This window comes from Panulirus ornatus, chromosome 10, assembly GCF_036320965.1.
Source record: "Panulirus ornatus isolate Po-2019 chromosome 10, ASM3632096v1, whole genome shotgun sequence".
Taxonomy (NCBI): Eukaryota; Metazoa; Arthropoda; class Malacostraca; order Decapoda; family Palinuridae; genus Panulirus; species Panulirus ornatus.
Genome location: NC_092233.1, coordinates 32,547,911 through 32,566,558, shown reverse-complemented (window position 1 = coordinate 32,566,558; position 18,648 = coordinate 32,547,911). Strand labels below are relative to the sequence as shown.

General features: G+C 46.6%; 1 long non-coding RNA gene across 1 annotated transcript; it reads left to right on the top strand.

Moving 5' to 3' along the window:
- Positions 1–9,065: 9,065 nt before the first annotated feature.
- On the top strand, positions 9,066–17,852 carry LOC139750886 (uncharacterized). The gene is made up of 4 exons (XR_011713243.1): positions 9,066–9,201; positions 16,395–16,495; positions 16,873–17,117; positions 17,405–17,852. It is a non-coding gene; the product is annotated as an uncharacterized lncRNA (long non-coding RNA).
- Positions 17,853–18,648: the final 796 nt, after the last annotated feature.

The following is an 18,648-nucleotide window of genomic DNA, read 5'->3' as shown; positions in this document are numbered from 1 at the left end:
AGATCCACTCCCAGATATCTAAAACACTTCACTTCCTCCAGTTTTTCTCCATTCAAACTCACCTCCCAATTGACTTGACCCTCAACCCTACTGTACCTAATAATATATATATATATATTTCTGCCGCAACCAGAATTCGAACCTATGCGCTCGACTCTGGGCGGCCAGTGATTGCGTCATGGTCAGGAACGGTGGCCTATATACCACGTTCATAGGTCACCAAGTTCCTCTGCCTCAGTAACAAGTCGTTAATGGCGACAGGTGGTGTTGATGGTGGCACGTGAGTGATGGTGGTAGTCGTATGTGACAGCAGATGGTGGTCATTACTGTTGGCAGGTGATTGTTATGGCTGCGTCTGATACGCTACGTTCGCACCCCAGGTCCATTATGCTTCGTGAAATATCTCCCTAACAACATAACACATGGCTCACGTACGTTAAGAAGCTGAATTCATTGTTTACTAACTACACATATCACTGATTATACTAAGGTTTAGTAAACTAAGGGTTTAGATTACTGGTTATTAAATGGTAAGTTTAGTTAAGTACTAAACTATGGGTATGATGAGATAAAGGTTTCGTAATGTTGCACTAAACTATTGGTTGAGTAAAGTGCTCTCGTGAAAGTCAGCCTTGTGAGTGTTGGTTCGTGTGTTTGCGAGGAGACTGGCGGTTCATTAAGAGGTCTGTCAGGTTGTCCAAGTTTGCGGTGGTCGTTGTTCACCATCAGTGTACACCGGGACACGTCCACCAGCTCATGCCGCTTATGTAAACGATGAAGTAAGAAGATCAGCGAGACCGCTCCACCGCCGCCGGTGGGTCTCACGTTATATAAGCTTGGGGAAGCGCCTCTCACCATCACACACACTCATATAACGTCCAACCAAACCTACCTCTATAACCTGACCACACACATCTGCCCGGAGTGGTACACCAACACACTCGGGAGTAACCTTACAGCCAGAACCAACGAGACCTGCCCTGGCTCCAGCTGCGACAGATGTATGGCTATTATATGTATGGCTAGTATGACAGATGTAAGGCTATTATGACAAATGTAAGGCTAATATGACAGATGTAAGGCTAATATGACAGATGTAAGGCTAATATGACAGATGTAAGGCTAATATGACGAATGCATGGCCAATAACACTGGTATTTAGGATGCTAACTTCTGATGATGATTAAAATCTCACAAAACACAACCAAGAGGACGACACCAAGGGCGAGACATGGCTCTCGATGAGAGCGGATAGCCAGTCATAAAAGTTTGCTGAAACCATTTTGATAATTTGCATTACAAAAAAAGGTTTCCTAGAATACGGATTCAGCCAAACGGAATATGCACAAAGTAGAACAAGGAAACTGACCTTCGTCAAATGAAAAAGCCAGAGAGACATACACACATGGGAGGAGGCGAGACATGGAGAAGGCGCCTCTTACCATATATCTGTGAGACCTTGCTATGTCGACCCGTATAGGGAACACTGAACCAAGGCGGGTGGGTCAAGGCTGACTCATACTCACAGTGTGGACATCGAAAATGTCCCCCTTGGTGCCCCGCTGGGTAGGAACAGTCGCCAGGTGCTGGTGTCTATGTGTGTGGTTGTGGTGGAGATGGTCTGGCAAGGGACTCAGAAGGAAATGAGTATGGTCGAGAGGAAACACTGTGGAAATGAACAACTTGAGAGCAAAAACTGGGACACCGGATTCCACAGTTGGGTGGGTCAGCGTTGCAGGAGGCTCTGTAAAGCGTGCTGTGCAGAGTTAGCGGACAGGTGGCACTGGAAGGAGGAGGAGAGACCGGATAGAGAGACAGACCTGATCCAATAGATGGTCTCGGGAGGCCAGGGAAAGTGGAGACGTGGTGTGGAGAGAATACGCACATCACAGGTGCGGAGCAGCGTCTGACGGGTGTGAGGGAGGTGATTGGGATAGGGACGGAGGACAAGATATTCAAAAGAAAGACATTGTGGACAGGGCAAACGAGATTCGTAGGCTGCTACATAGATTTAACAAGAACAAAATGCCTCAGCGAAGGAGATAACTGGACTCAGTTCCGGCAGGTGTTCAGGGTTAAGACATGTTGCTTCCAGCACCACCTAGACTGGATGGGGAAGACATGAAGACTGGGATCATAAGGGACCCAGATCTGTAAAATATTTGGTTTGTGGGCTCGTAAGGGACTCAGATCCTGTAAGGTACTTGGTTTGTGGGCTCGTAAGGGACTCAGATCCTGTAAGGTACTTGGTTTGTGGGCTCGTAAGGGACTCAGATCCTGTAAGATACTTGGTTTGTGGGCTCGTAAGGGACATAGATCCTTTAAGACACTTGGCTTATTGGCTCGTAAGTGACATAGAGCCTATAATACACATAGCTGGTGCCATACCATAAGAAAGTGGGCCTGGGGAACCTGGGTTACACATGAGAGTGTGTGCAGACAGTGCCCTGTAGTGAGAGACATGGGCAGCAGTGAGTAGCGAGACCTGGACGGCCTTCATCGCTGGTCGGATGCCTGGTTACCGAGATCCATACATCAAGTCGCACAATAATGACGACGGTGTATGGCCAGGATCGGCCGGCTGCTACACGTGTCAAGGAGAGCAAATAGGGGGAAAATACCTAATGACAAGGGCTGACGTGGCGGCCACTATCACCAGAGGGCCACATGACAGGAGCTGTGAGGAAGATGGCCTACATGGGGGTCAGTGTCAGGGCTGTCGTCAAGCCGCAGGGCGGGGAGACGTTCAGACGAGTACGTGCAACATGTACTAGATACAAATTGTGGCGTGTTTAGCTAGTTTAGTTACCCCACTTAAGGAGGATCTGCTCGCAAGGTTTGAGATGCAGGCGGCATAAGGCTGTACCAGAGACGGGGACACTCAGCTGTAAGGAGAGGTTCTTCTATCCTACGTTGAGGAAGAGATGGGACGAGGGAAGGCGGCACAGTTGTACCTAACAATGTTCACAGGGAAGAATAGATTCAACCACAGAACAAGAGAGACACCGAAGGAATGCGTAACGGGTCGGAAGAAGATGTATTAACCAATCTTTACAGTGATGGATGAATGGTACAAGGCAGATGGAGCTGGAAAAGAGATGCTAACAAACGGGGTTACCCCACCGCCACCACCCAAGTGCAACAAATGACTATCAAAAGCGAACACACATACACATGTGTACACAATCCTCTGAAGCTTAGTCAGTGAAGGAGTCACAACGACTTCACTTACACGCAGTAATCCGAAGGTCACCAAGGTGTCCAATGCTGTGGAATCACACGAATACTGCACAACTCCCTACACCTGCTGTACCCTGTATCATCACTACCCTACACCTGCTGTACCCTGTATCATCACTACCCTACACCTGCTGTACCCTGTATCATCACTACCCTACACTTGCTGTACCCTGTATCATCACTACCCTACAGCTGCTGTACCCTGTATCATCACTACCTTACACCTGCTGTACCTTGTATCATCACTACCCTACACCTGCTGTACCCTGTATCATCACTACCTTACACCTGCTGTACCTTGTATCATCACTACCCTACAGCTGCTGAACCCTGTATCACTACCCTACACTTGCTGTACCCTGTATCATCACTACCCTACACCTGCTGTACCCTGTATCATCACTACCTTACACCTGCTGTACCTTGTATCATCACTACCCTACACCTGCTGTACCCTGTATCATCACTACCCTACAGCTGCTGAACCCTGTATCATCACTACCCTACACCTGCTGTACCCGGTATCATCACTACCCTACACCTGCTGTACCCTGTATCATCACTACCCTACACCTGCTGTACCCTGTATCATCACTACCCTACACCTGCTGTAACCTGTATCATCACTACCCTACAGCTGCTGAACCCTGTATCATCACTACCCTACACTTGCTGTACCCTGTATCATCACTACCCTACAGCTGCTGTACCTTAATGTCATTATCCTATACTCATGCTGTAGCCTGTATCATCGTTGTTTCACTCATGTTGTAGCTTGTATCACCGCTGCTTCACCCTAAATACCGTATCATCACTACTTAACTCATGCAACGGCCTGTATCATCGCTGCCTCGCTCCTACAGCCTACATCATAAATGCTTCACTGCTGTTGTAGCCTGTTTCATCGCTGCTTCACTGCTACTGTAGCCTGTATCACTGCTGCTTCACTCCTGCTGTAGCTTGTACTATTGTTGTCGCATTCCTGCTGTAGCCTGTGTAATCACTGCTCCACTCCTTTTTTGTACACCACCCAACATGACAATAGACGATACATTCCCTCGTCAAAAAATAGAAGACAAACAAATTCGAGATGAATCAGGGTCCAGGAAGCGTTTGTCGACCTGACGCTTAAAGGAAGAATGTTTATATGTCGAAGGGAAGACAAAAAAATGGAATTCCACAGCCGAGATGTTCACGGGAATAACCAGGTATCATAACAGGCAATCCTCGTGTGTCCGATTTCCACACAGAAATAAGCACCCGAATGCGTGCTGCTAAGCCTTGGGATAAAGACATGTAGACAGCTCACGGGAAAAGTGGCCAAAATAATCCCTGCAGTGGAGACAGCAGCAACATCGCGGCATACGGTTGAAGAAAGGTGATGCCACGAGAGTTAATGAGACGGAAGGCTTCTCATTCCATTCAGGTCAATATGTGGAATATGTGGAGAAAGATTCCTTCGGGCGTGTAAAACCAGTGATGTGAAACAGGTAGCCACAAGACAAACGTAGCATTTTCACAACTGCCCCAGCTTTTGGGAAAGGCGGCTTTGCGATGCCGATCAAGAGGGGTGTCCATGATGAAGTGTATAATATAGTTATACCCAACATGTTTATGTTATCACTGGGTTAAACTGTCGTGTTTTAACAATGAACAGAGAAACGAATTAGTTAAGCTACTTCTTGCTGGCTTCTTCCCTATTCTCAGATGCCGAACAGGTCTAACCTGTCAGGGTATATTTCGTACGAGAAAGAGAGCGAGTTATCATAAGTGCCGAAGGTATGGCGGAATGCATGTATGGTGCCAATGTAAAAAGGCAAGTGGGACGAAGATTAAGATTCAAATACATGAATAAAAGTGTGTTTAAGCGTACCCAGTAAGGTGAACGAGAGAGTGGTGATGCACATAGGTTCAGACTGGGGAGGAACACTGTGGTTTCGGAAGTGATACAGGACGTATGGATCAGGCGTTTGCTATGAAGAATGTAAGAAATACTGACAGAAACAATAATTCATATATGACATCTATGGAACTGGGTAAAGCATATTACAGGGATGGTAGAGATGCTATGTGGACGGTTACTAATACATGGGTACGGGAGGAGAGCTGCTAGAAGCATGCTTCGTGCAGAGTTTTTATCACAAGAATAAGGTGTATGTGTCAGTAGATAGTGATGAGGATGAGCAGTTCCAGGTGAACCTGAATCTGCGGCAGGAATGTGTGAAATCGCGACAGCTGTTCAGTCGTGAGGGATTTGGGGAAAAGAGTGGGTATGCAGTCTGGCAGGAATGGGGACGCTTGGGAGGTGAGTCCAATCACTGTTTGCTGATGATACAACGTTAGTGGAAGATTCGAAAGAAACTGCAGAAAATGGTTTCTGAGTTTAGGAGCATGTGTGAAAGGAGAAAGTGGAAAGTAAATTGAATAAAAGCAAGGTGCAATGAGACAAGTTAGCTGGGGTGCGAGTATGAATGGAGAAAACTTGGTGGAAGTAAAGAGATTCAGGTAACTGGGAGTGGACACAGCAACAAACGTAATCACGAAAGCTAAAGCGAGGTACAGGGTAGGTGGGGATGGAGGTCCTGGGAGCAGTGAGGAATGTGTGAAAACAGAGGTCACTATTTAAGAGGGCGAAGATGGGCATGTTTAAAGGCAGTGTAGTAACAACGGTTAGGTATGGCTGCGAGGCAAGAGTTGTAGATGACAATCTTTGGAAAAGCGTGAATATGATGGAAATTATATGTTTGAGTATGTGTTCTGAGGAAGGTTGATTAGATAAGAAATAACAGAGTATAAGAAATGCATGGTAATAAGAGTATGAGGAAGGCATGGTAATAAGAAAAAAGTGTGCTGAAATGGTTTGTACGTATGGAGAGGATGAGCGAGGAGAGCATTCATGTAAGAAGTGAAGGGTAAATGAAGAAGACCGAGCTAGAAATGGAATACAGAGCGAAGAAGGTTTTGAGCGCTCGGGGCTTGAACATGCAGACGTGCACTGGGTGGAGAGAACTGGAGGAATATTGTATACTGAGGGGCGACGTGCTGTCAAAAGACTGAACCAGGGAACATGAAGCTGTCCAAGGAACGAAGGCAATATTCGTGTGGCCTGTTTGTGCATAAGGAAGTGTGGTTTTGGTGCACTGCACAAGACAACTAAAGACTGAATGCGATCTAATGAAGCAGTTTCTTCGTCTTTTTCAGGCGCAAAGCGGGTAACGGCGAACAAGCATGCATAAAAAGTTAAGTACGATTATTCTTATTACTGTCCTACTACACCAGGGTTCCGTACGCAGGGGCCCTTGCGTCTCCAAGGCTGCAAGACAGTAGCCGGGACAAGTTCTTTGACAAGCGCGTACTCTTTCGTCAACTGACGATGATGATACAGGCTCACCAACGGTGACTTTCCACCCGCGTTGCAACCTCAGGCAGGAGTTTCTCTGGTGTACAGTCGGCGGAGCCAAGTGAACAAGTATATATATGATGTGTGCCAGAATACCCGTGTGTGATGGAATGTTGTTACGCAATGTCTGGTGTGGGTGTCTGAATGCGGTAAAGTTGGTGTAACTGTGTTTCGTTCCTCTTGTTGTCTAGACACAGTTCTCAAAAAAAAAAAAAAAAAAAAAAAAAAAAAACAGAGGGAGCCCCACGCATAGCCCCCAGAGCACGCTGATATGATCGCATTGCATTAAGGTCAGTTATTCACCGTGAGGGTTGGGTCATGCCATTGTAATCAAAGATCAGCCGTGCTTAAGTGATCCAAGGGGAAAGTCAGGGGTGACGTGACCATCCACGTGAGTCATACTGTCTGTCACCCTCAAGAGGTTACACTCACCCTAACACAACGCCTCGCTGGACGCGTCTGCTTGTCCAATGCAGGGCAAACTACACCACATAAACCGACCGGTTGTAGAAGCCCTACAACCATCCTGGAGATGAACAAGAGCGACAGTTGTACAAGCCCTACAACCATGCTGGAGATTATCAAGTGCGACAGTTGTAGAAGCCCTACAACCATGCTGGAGATTATCAAGTGCGACAGTTGTACAAGCCCTACAACCATCCTGGAGATGAACAAGAGCGACAGTTGTACAAGCCCTACAACCATGCTGGAGATTATCAAGTGCGACAGTTGTAGAAGCCCTACAATCATCCTGGAGATTATCAAGTGCGACAGTTGTACAAGCCCTACAACCATCCTGGAGATGAACAAGAGCGACAGTTGTACAAGCCCTACAACCATGCTGGAGATTATCAAGTGCGACAGTTGTAGAAGCCCTACAACCATGCTGGAGATTATCAAGTGCGACAGTTGTAGAAGCCCTACAACCATGCTGGAGGTTATCAAGTGCGACAGTTGTACAAGCCCTACAACCATGCTGGAGATTATCAAGTGCGACAGTTGTAGAAGCCCTACAACCATGCTGGAGATTATCAAGTGCGACAGTTGTAGAAGCCCTACAACCATGCTGGAGATTATCAAGTGCGACAGTTGTAGAAGCCCTACAACCATGCTGGAGATTATCAAGTGCGACAGTTGTAGAAGCCCTACAACCATGCTGGAGGTTATCAAGTGCGACAGTTGTACAAGCCCTACAACCATCCTGGAGATTATCAAGTGCGACAGTTGTAGAAGCCCTACAACCATGCTGGAGATTATCAAGTGCGCCTACAACCATCCTGGAGGTTATCAAGTGCGACAGTTGTACAAGCCCTACAACCATCCTGGAGGTTATCAAGTGCGACAGTTGTACAAGCCCTACAACCATCCTGGAGATTATCAAGTGCGACAGTTGTACAAGCCCTACAACCATCCTGGAGGTTATCAAGTGCGACAGTTGTACAAGCCCTACAACCATGCTGGAGGTTATCAAGTGCGACAGTTGTACAAGCCCTACAACCATCCTGGAGGTTATCAAGTGCGACAGTTGTACAAGCCCTACAACCATGCTGGAGGTTATCAAGTGCGACAGTTGTACAAGCCCTACAACCATCCTGGAGGTTATCAAGTGCGACAGTTGTACAAGCCCTACAACCATCCTGGAGATTATCAAGTGCGACAGTTGTACAAGCCCTACAACCATGCTGGAGATTATCAAGTGCGACAGTTGTACAAGCCCTACAACCATCCTGGAGATTAACAAGTGCGACAGTTGTACAAGCCCTACAACCATGCTGGAGATTATCAAGTGCGACAGTTGTACAAGCCCCACACCATCCTGGAGATTATCAAGTGCGACAGTTGTACAAGCCCTACAACCATGCTGGAGATTATCAAGTGCGACAGTTGTAGAAGCCCTACAACCATGCTGGAGGTTATCAAGTGCGACAGTTGTACAAGCCCTACAACCATCCTGGAGATGAACAAGTGCGACAAACACAAAGGTCAGGGTTCTACGAGCGTCCTGAAGGTCACGCCACAACCTCCCATCCTCCGAGTAGTTACCGAGCCTCCAACATACATGAAAGCTAAACATCTTCGAAGCCAGTTAATGTTATATCAATACATTTGTTACTTATGAATGTTAGTGGGTCTGTGGAAGGCCAGACTACGAGTGAGACGCTCCGAGAATAAGTGGCCTTACTGACGCTGGAGCTAAAGAGGTTAAAATGGCGGCAGGGGCTGCGTCCGAAGTCGAAAAAGCAAAACAATATATCAAAAATGAACATTCTTTCTTTCATTCTAGACATAACTTGATTCCTTAGTCAAAATATATGTCTTTCGTTGTGTAATTTTCAACGAGAACTTTCAAGCCGACAAATAAACAGCTGCGAGGAGGTATTAATATGTAAAGTGGAACCTGTGAACGTCTCCGGACGCAGCAACAGATGGTATATATACCCCACCCCTGGAGAGGCGCGACATTCTGCCAGCCACCACAGCTGTAAACACATCATAACAACGGCGTCACCAGCAACATAGATGAAGAGAGAGAGATTCTCTGGTCCAGCGTACCATCTGAGGTAAGAGACGGACATTCGTCCACAGCTGGAACTGTATGTTTACTTCATTTGGTCAATGGTTTGCTGTCCTCTGCGCTATGGAAATATTGTATATCGTTACCGTGGATGTTTCGCATTTACACTCAACCCACTCCCTCCGCCTTTGTTCTCCCAGGGTGTGCCACTATGATATGCGTCAACAACTGTGGAAAAGATTTGCTTGATAGGTTATCTGGTGTGCGTATGTAAGTTTACTGATGACAGCCATGTTTCCCTGGTACAAGTGTCGCGCCTTCCTCCCTCGCTAACCTCGCATATCCTTAGTACTATATTGCGTACATGAGTTGCGACCCGTACCACACATTACCAGGTGAAGTAGAACCATTAGGAAGATGTGGCCCCTCACACCTGAACATTTCTTAACTTTGCTCACTTTAAACTGGTTTACATATCATCATGGTTCACTTGTTACATGTCCCTGTGACCCGGTTCCTCCACCCCTCCACTTGCCACGACGGTGCCCACACGACAGGTATGAATGACCGAGAAATCGATCTTTTAATGTAAAAAATCAAAATTGAATTCCTTCTCAAACTTGGCTTTGTTCGTCACCCTGCTCTTCCAAAGTTTTTTTTTTCTTTTTGTTTAACTCGCCAATGGCTGTCCGAAACTCGCCTTTCACAATGAATTCAACCTACGCTCTTGGTAAATCCTTCAGTCCTGTGTACAACGATAACATTTCAGTAGTCAGGTGGAGGTGTAGCCAGGTAAGGTCCGACACTGGTGCTCTCTGACGTATGACCTGCCACTATTCTTGGTTCTGATAAATCTTTGAAAACACCTGTCGGTCTTTCTACTACTGACACGCTCATCCATGAGTTTGTGTTGTCTTCCACTATCTTAAAGTCTCGGTGAGGAGCCCATGGTCTGCTTCTCTTGGAATTTCGTTGTATTGTATCTGAGAACCACAGTGATTACCTCACCATACTCTCGTCTTATACTGTCATAAGTTCTATTTCACCATCTACATCTTTATATATCTTTGCTTCCCTGTCTACATCAATACATATCTCTACTTCCCTGTCTATATCTATATTTGGTTCAGTAACTCGCTCGCTCCCTTTATTTAATGTTACCGTCCTGGAGACATGGCATGCAATATGTTGACTGCAGCACCCCGTTGTGGATGTCTTTGATGAACTGAAGGTTGAATAAGGATTTGCAACTTAAGGTTGAGTAAGGATTTGAAACCATCAGAGTTAACATGTCTGGATCTACCAATGTTTCACAGGGAAAGTCGTGACCCAGGATGACCACTGGGAAAGTCGCGACCCAGGATGACCACTGTGCTATTATTAAACTAGAGACCATTACAGTTATGTGTGAACGTCCCTCACACTAACATTATTTTGGTATACGTACATTTCCAGACCTAACCACACCATTCTCACAACCCTGACCATCACTACTTTTCCCGCTCCTCACCAAACCCCCCTCCGGCGGGGCAGGTTCACGTCGCAGGCGGCCTCCATCACGGAGGCATCACGTGCACACTACCAGGTTCAACCCTCCCCCCCCCCGCCCCCTCTGCCCCCAGCCACCACCATCACCCACCTACGACCAGTCCCCCCGCGTCCCACTAGGCCTCACTCCCGCTCCTCCTGACCACTCAACTACCCTCACTTCTCATCCATGATTTCTTTATCTTCTTTTTCCGTACAATAAATTAACCGCAGGTGCAGCAAACATGAAGAAAGCAGCACACAACACTCGTCGGCCGATCTGTCATGAACAAAATCTACTGCAACATGAAATTTATTGTCCAGTTTGATATTATCTTTATACATGATGACTGACGTGTTACTGTGGTGTTTATTGCCATACTGGGAGGGTCCTCCCTCCCCCTCAGCAACTGTCTCAACACGTTGCCAGATGGCGCAACATCGCTACATATGTTAATGATAAACTTCTTCAAACACACTTCTCGTTGTTTATCCAAAATTTCATCAAAAGATCAGGTGTTTTTCGTCTTGGTACAGCAGGAGCCTTTGTCCCACCGAGCGACCGTCTGCTCTCCAGCCATCAGTTAACATGCATCTCATTTCCTGCTGTGTAAACCTGTTCCGCGGGTGGACAGTCTCCAGCAGGCTACACTGTCGGACGACACAAATGCTGTCTCCAGGTGTCGCCATCACCTGGGAGAAGGGCCGTAGTTCCCCCAACGTCAGGCTCAGACGTACGATGTGTTCAACACTCACTGTGCACAACAGCTGCACACTATAATATATACACAGCTTTGCCAGTCTCTCACATACACTGTATAAACTCCAGTTTTAATGCCAACACTAATTCTCGTGCTGGGCAATACTGACAACAGGGGAACAAAACGAAGCTAAGGGTCCCACACCGAACCTGAGGGACAGAACAGCCCGAGACCATGGGAATGTTAGGTAAGGTCCCAGACCATGGGAAGGTTAGGTAAGGTCCCAGACCATGGGAAGGTTAGGTAAGGTCCCAGACCATGGGAAGGTTAGGTAAGGTCCCAGACCATGGGAAGGTTAGGTAAGGTCCCAGACCATGGGAAGGTAAGGTAAGGTCCCAAACCATGGGAAGGTTAGGTAAGGTCCCAGACCATGGGAAGGTAAGGTAAGGTCCCAGACCATGGGAAGGTTAGGTAAGGTCCCAGACCATGGGAAGGTTAGGTAAGGTCCCAGACCATGGGAAGGTTAGGTAAGGTCCCAGACCATGGGAAGGTAAGGTAAGGTCCCAGACCATGGGAAGGTTAGGTAAGGTCCCAAACCATGGGAAGGTTAGGTAAGGTCCCAGACCATGGGAAGGTTAGGTAAGGTACCAGACCATGGGAAAGTTAGGTAAGGTCCCAGACCATGGGAAGGCAAGGTAAGGTCCCAAACCATGGGAAAGTTAGGTAAGGTCCCAGACCATGGGAAGGTAAGGTAAGGTCCCAGACCATGGGAAGGTTAGGTAAGGTCCCAGACCATGGGAAGGTTAGGTAAGGTCCCAGACCATGGGAAGGTTAGGTAAGGTCCCAGACCATGGGAAGGTTAGGTAAGGTACCAGACCATGGGAAGGTTAGGTAAGGTCCCAGACCATGGGAAGGTAAGGTAAGGTCCCAAACCATGGGAAGGTTAGGTAAGGTCCCAGACCATGGGAAGGTTAGGTAAGGTCCCAGACCATGGGAAGGTTAGGTAAGGTACCAGACCATGGGAAAGTTAGGTAAGGTCCCAGACCATGGGAAGGTAAGGTCCCAAACCATGGGAAGGTTAGGTAAGGTCCCAGACCATGGGAAGGTTAGGTAAGGTCCCAGACCATGGGAAGGTTAGGTAAGGTCCCAGACCATGGGAAGGTTAGGTAAGGTACCAGACCATGGGAAAGTTAGGTAAGGTCCCAGACCATGGGAAGGCAAGGTAAGGTCCCAAACCATGGGAAAGTTAGGTAAGGTCCCAGACCATGGGAAGGTAAGGTAAGGTCCCAGACCATGGGAAGGTTAGGTAAGGTCCCAGACCATGGGAAGGTTAGGTAAGGTCCCAGACCATGGGAAGGTTAGGTAAGGTACCAGACCATGGGAAAGTTAGGTAAGGTCCCAGACCATGGGAAGGTAAGGTCCCAAACCATGGGAAGGTTAGGTAAGGTCCCAGACCATGGGAAGGTAAGGTAAGGTCCCAGACCATGGGAAGGTTAGGTAAGGTCCCAGACCATGGGAAGGTTAGGTAAGGTCCCAGACCATGGGAAGGTTAGGTAAGGTCCCAGACCATGGGAAGGTAAGGTAAGGTCCCAGACCATGGGAAGGTTAGGTAAGGTCCCAGACCATGGGAAGGTTAGGTAAGGTCCCAGACCATGGGAAGGTAAGGTAAGGTCCCAGACCATGGGAAGGTTAGGTAAGGTCCCAGACCATGGGAAGGTTAGGTAAGGTCCCAGACCATGGGAAGGTTAGGTAAGGTCCCAGACCATGGGAAGGTTAGGTAAGGTCCCAGACCATGGGAAGGTTAGGTAAGGTCCCAGACCATGGGAAGGTTAGGTAAGGTCCCAGACCATGGGAAGGTTAGGTAAGGTCCCAGACCATGGGAAGGTTAGGTAAGGTCCCAGACCATGGGAAGGTTAGGTAAGGTCCCAGACCATGGGAAGGTTAGGTAAGGTCCCAGACCATGGGAAGGTAAGGTAAGGTCCCAGACCATGGGAAGGTTAGGTAAGGTCCCAGACCATGGGAAGGTAAGGTAAGGTCCCAGACCATGGGAAGGTTAGGTAAGGTCCCAGACCATGGGAAGGTAAGGTAAGGTCCCAGACCATGGGAAGGTTAGGTAAGGTCCCAGACCATGGGAAGGTAAGGTAAGGTCCCAGACCATGGGAAGGTTAGGTAAGGTCCCAGACCATGGGAAGGTTAGGTAAGGTCCCAGACCATGGGAAGGTTAGGTAAGGTCCCAGACCATGGGAAGGTTAGGTAAGGTCCCAGACCATGGGAAGGTAAGGTAAGGTCCCAGACCATGGGAAGGTTAGGTAAGGTCCCAGACCATGGGAAGGTTAGGTAAGGTCCCAGACCATGGGAAGGTTAGGTAAGGTCCCAGACCATGGGAAGGTTAGGTAAGGTCCCAGACCATGGGAAGGTTAGGTAAGGTCCCAGACCATGGGAAGGTTAGGTAAGGTCCCAGACCATGGGAAGGTTAGGTAAGGTCCCAGACCATGGGAAGGTTAGGTAAGGTCCCAGACCATGGGAAGGTAAGGTAAGGTCCCAGACCCAGCACTTGGGGTAAGAGAGCTGCGACACCAGGGGAAGGGTTAGAGAAGGTCTAGGAACACTCAGCCACTGGTGGTGGTGGTGGTGGTGGTGAAAGGCGGCCAAACTCAGCCATGTTTTTCCCTGGTCCACCAGACGTGGTCAGACTCCTCCCTCTCTCTGGGTCACCCTAGATGCACGACGTGATGTTTGACACGTTGAGCACCTGGGCACAACACTGGGTATGAGAGAGCCTAGCCTGAAGCCTGAGGAGAGAGATCAAGCAACACAGACGAGTCAGGTCGGGGAAATGATGGCGTCTGTCCAGGACTGGTGACGACAGTACTTCCCCCACCCACCACCAGATGTCATCACCACCAAACCGGAATCATTTCCTGTCCATACAACGTTTTCCATTCTCTAAGAAGACGGCCGCCGACTACAGACATGATGGAGTCGCCAATATAATGTATTAAGTGAACGCTCTGGCCATGACGAACTATTAATATCGGCAACATTCAAACGTGGTCAAGGACTTGCGTATCATCCATGATGATGATGGAAGAAAACATGATGATGATGATGTCACGAGGAGACAGCTTGCCTGGCTCTACCGGCTACGGTAGTGCTGCCACCCGCACGCCTCCTCCCCACACAACACTTGACGTATGCAAACGTCCCTCTGCCAACATGTATCATCCCTGCCAACCTAATGTTATTATCCCCACCTACCCTCTGTTATCATCTGGTCCTCTCCATGCTATCATCTCGGCCAAAACTTATTATTTCTCCCAACATTATTATCATCTCAGCCAATCCCAATCTTATCATCTTCTCAACCTTTCTATATATATATATATATATATATATATATATACACTTGTCCGCCGTTTCCCATATTACTCAGGCAGCGCGTGGAACAGATGAAGGGAGGCCGAATTCGCTCACATCCATTCTCTAACTGTCATGTTTAATGCACCGAAATCACCGGCCATACATTAATCATGTTGCCCTGCAGCTTGCCGAATATTACGTGGTCTAGCTAGTGGTGGGGGCACACAAGGCAGCCACCTCTCGGGGGCAAAATCCAAAGGAATACCTGTCGAAGCGGGAAAGTGAACCAACATCATGGCGTTGGGCAAGCGGGTTAATCTGAGAGTTGCCGTACGACAGTGTAAAAGTCGGACCGCTTTCGAATCACTCCGCTTAGCAAGGATGCAGAGCTACAACCACCCCAGATGTGAGAGCAGTACTCCATACCAGGACGGATCAATCCTTCGTACAAACGGAGCAACTGTTGGGAAAAGAAATTTCGACATGTACACAGGACACCGTTTCTCAGAGGTAGACTTAACTATTCCTGTAATGTGGGGCTTCCAAGAAAGAATGGATGTTGCAGTAATACCTAGTATGTTCAATGAGTCAAGAATACTCTATCAATAGTCATTTATAGTAAATTCAGTAATACATAATATGCACTATCATCAATGGAAAAAGAAAAGTTTTTATTTTATCTCTCCAGTGGTGTTTATGCATATACCTCTTCATGGTCATGTGAAAGTTCTGCATATATATATATATATATATATGTAATGACATTATCCATAATGGTCAGGTCAAAGGTCTGGCAGGTAAGGGGGTCCACCTCTGTATTCTCGTTTCCTAAGGCATTACTTTCGTTGTACAGAGCCTACAGTGTGTCTGCTCCCGCTTCCTTCTCTCACATATCCAAACAATTCGTTCATGTGTTCATGGCTCACACATAACCTCATTTACAAGATTTTTCAAATGACTAATATCCGTCCTGCCATCTCTCCGTAATCTTATATATTTCATGATCCTCCGCATTGACAATTTAGCTAAATTAATGATAGGACAAGGTTTGATTATATATATATATATATATATATATATATATATATATATATATATATATATATATATATATTATCCCTGGGGATAGGGGAGAAAGAATACTTCCCACGTATTCCCTGCGTGTCGTAGAAGGCGACTAAAAGGGGAGGGAGCGGGGGGCTGGAAATCCTCCCCTCTTGTTTTTTTTTTTTTAATTTTCCAAAAGAAGGAACAGAGAAGGGGGCCAGGTGAGGATATTCCCTCAGAGGCCCAGTCCTCTGTTCTTAACGCTACCTTGCTAACGCGGGAAATGGCGAATAGTTTGAAAGAAAAGAAAAAGAAATATATATATATATATATATATATATATATATATATATATATATATATATATATATATATATATATATATATATATATATATATATATAGATAGATAGATAGATAGATAGATAGCCATATGTGATGATACGATTGGCAGGCCATTATTAAGAGTAGAGATGCCGTAGCTGGCAACTGGTCTCTATCTTCCAAAATCTCAATATCTTCATTAAATTCGTTAGTGAGGATAATGTATGTTCTATTTGTGGTGTATCATTTGTTGTAATGCTGTCTATTCCTCCCTCCACAGACCTGACTCCAGCTTGGCTAGCGCCAGAGGCAGTCGACTCGCCAATTGCGGAAATAAACTCGAGTTGAGCGTCCTTTCCCTTCGTCACAAGGTCCCCTGAGGTGAGTACCTGCGCCGGCTCTTACTGGTCCGCCATGATAACACGTTCATTTTCGGCATGCTAAAGTCTGGGTTGATCATAACGTTGTACGATTAAACTACACTCCTGAACACGACGGTACTACCACGGCGGTATGACCCTCTGGGTTTGGTGGGCCTACGTCTGACCGGGTCCATCAGAGGTCAGGTGCAAGGCTAGGCCTCTCTGGAGGGTATTGCCGTCGTACTCAAAGGTTGTGCTGTCGTGCTAAAGGGTTCGGTAATCCATGTCTTTACTGCTAAAGCACAGAGCACTGTAAACAGTAACCTCTTACCCAGGTATGTGGGGAACACAGTCAGTAGTTTGCTAAACTATAACAGGAATGTTTGGCATCCACAGATCTGAGGCATCTCTATCAGCTGGCTCACAAACTTTGATATCTGGGTACTCGTGCTGTTCCCGCTAAGCAGATTATTACGGAGTGAAATCCCATACATATATTGGCAACTTCAGCGGCAACCAGCGTCTAGGATACACACTGCCACTTGTGCCCCTATCATCTCGTCCCAGCACTCGACCACCAGGAAGATGGTTCAAGAGCAAGCATACACCTCCAACAGCTTCGTGGCTGATCCCCACGCCAGGTGAGTCAACTTCAACTACCCTTCACTGTTTTGGTCCGATCTCGTCACTGATAATCATGTTGAGAACACCATCTCCAGCGTTGGTGGCGTGTCTCAAGATGGCGAGGATAATCAAATGGTCCTGATACTGTAGAGTAAATGTTTGTAAACACACTGTACTATAAGCCAGCTGCATGTCACATGGTCACGCCAGGTAAAGATGCTACAGGACTATACATTACAGAGTAAGTGATGTTACTGCAGTCAATTAGGAGAAAAATAAAGGCTTTATGCTCTCTGCCCCACAGGAAGGCCACTCACAGGGCCATGCAGATGGGCGGCTACGCCCACAGCAGCGCCGGGAAGGGCGCGGGCGTGAGCGTAAACAAGAACAAGAAGGGCACGGACCAGAAGGACGTGTGGGGCCCTGTGTTCCGCAACAAACAACACTTCATTGACATGCACCTCCATTAGATCATCTGCCACTGATGGTTCACGAAATTTTGATTTATAAGGTTCAGTAAAATCAGAAAAGTAATTTTATATTGTAATTCAGTAATTATTTTTACCGGGAATATATATACATATAGATATATATCAATCATTAACTTAATCATTTTGGGAGTTGGTTACTTTTTGAGTCATCCATAAGTCAATACTGACTTATCATTAATTCCATACATCTGGAAAGCTATGTATTTTTATATGTAACTTTATAAAGTATATCATGTGAACACAATAAAATCAAATTACTAATGTCTATTTCCTTTACCAATCTGACGCGAATGTGAAACTGAACTAACAGAAAATAAATCAGGTTTGCCTTTGAAAACAGGAGCATAACACATCTTGTTTTAGGATGACCTTGTGACAGGTGATGATATATTATACTGTTCATTCTGTATATTGTACATCATGACATGAGCTTATTAACAAGATACTGACAGTGGACCTGGAGGTTCACATGACCCATCATACAGTTATAATGTGGATGTACCACCACGAGTACATGACTCATCATACAGTTATAATGTGGATGTACCACCACGAGTATATGACTCATTAAACTTTCACAACATAACAGTAATGGAACGCCTCTATTACATGCATGACCAATCATGCAAGGTTTTTTGTTGTTTCGTTTGAAGGTTCCAGTCACGGACAAAAGTCCACATCAAGGCCGGACCTAAATTGAAATAGAGAATTATTAAGCGGAAAAAGGAAAGACAAGAGAGAGCATTTACGAATTTTTGAAAGTCAAAAACCTGTCTTGAAATGTGCCAGGTCATAGTTATTGGGAAAGACATTTGAAGCTAGAGAGTTCTAAAGCTTCGACGTGTAGGGAAAGAAACAGCTGTCTAAAGGGCCCACTCTTGAGTTGCTGATGGCCACACGATAATCATGTGACGCAGCTGCTTGCCGGTTATTGCGTGGTGTAGCTAGTGGTGTGGGCACACAAGCAGCCAGCTCTTGGGAGCAAAAACCAAAGTAATACCTATAGAAAAGGGAAAGGCAAGGGGGCCAAGTTTGGAAGTTAACCTGGGACAGTTTA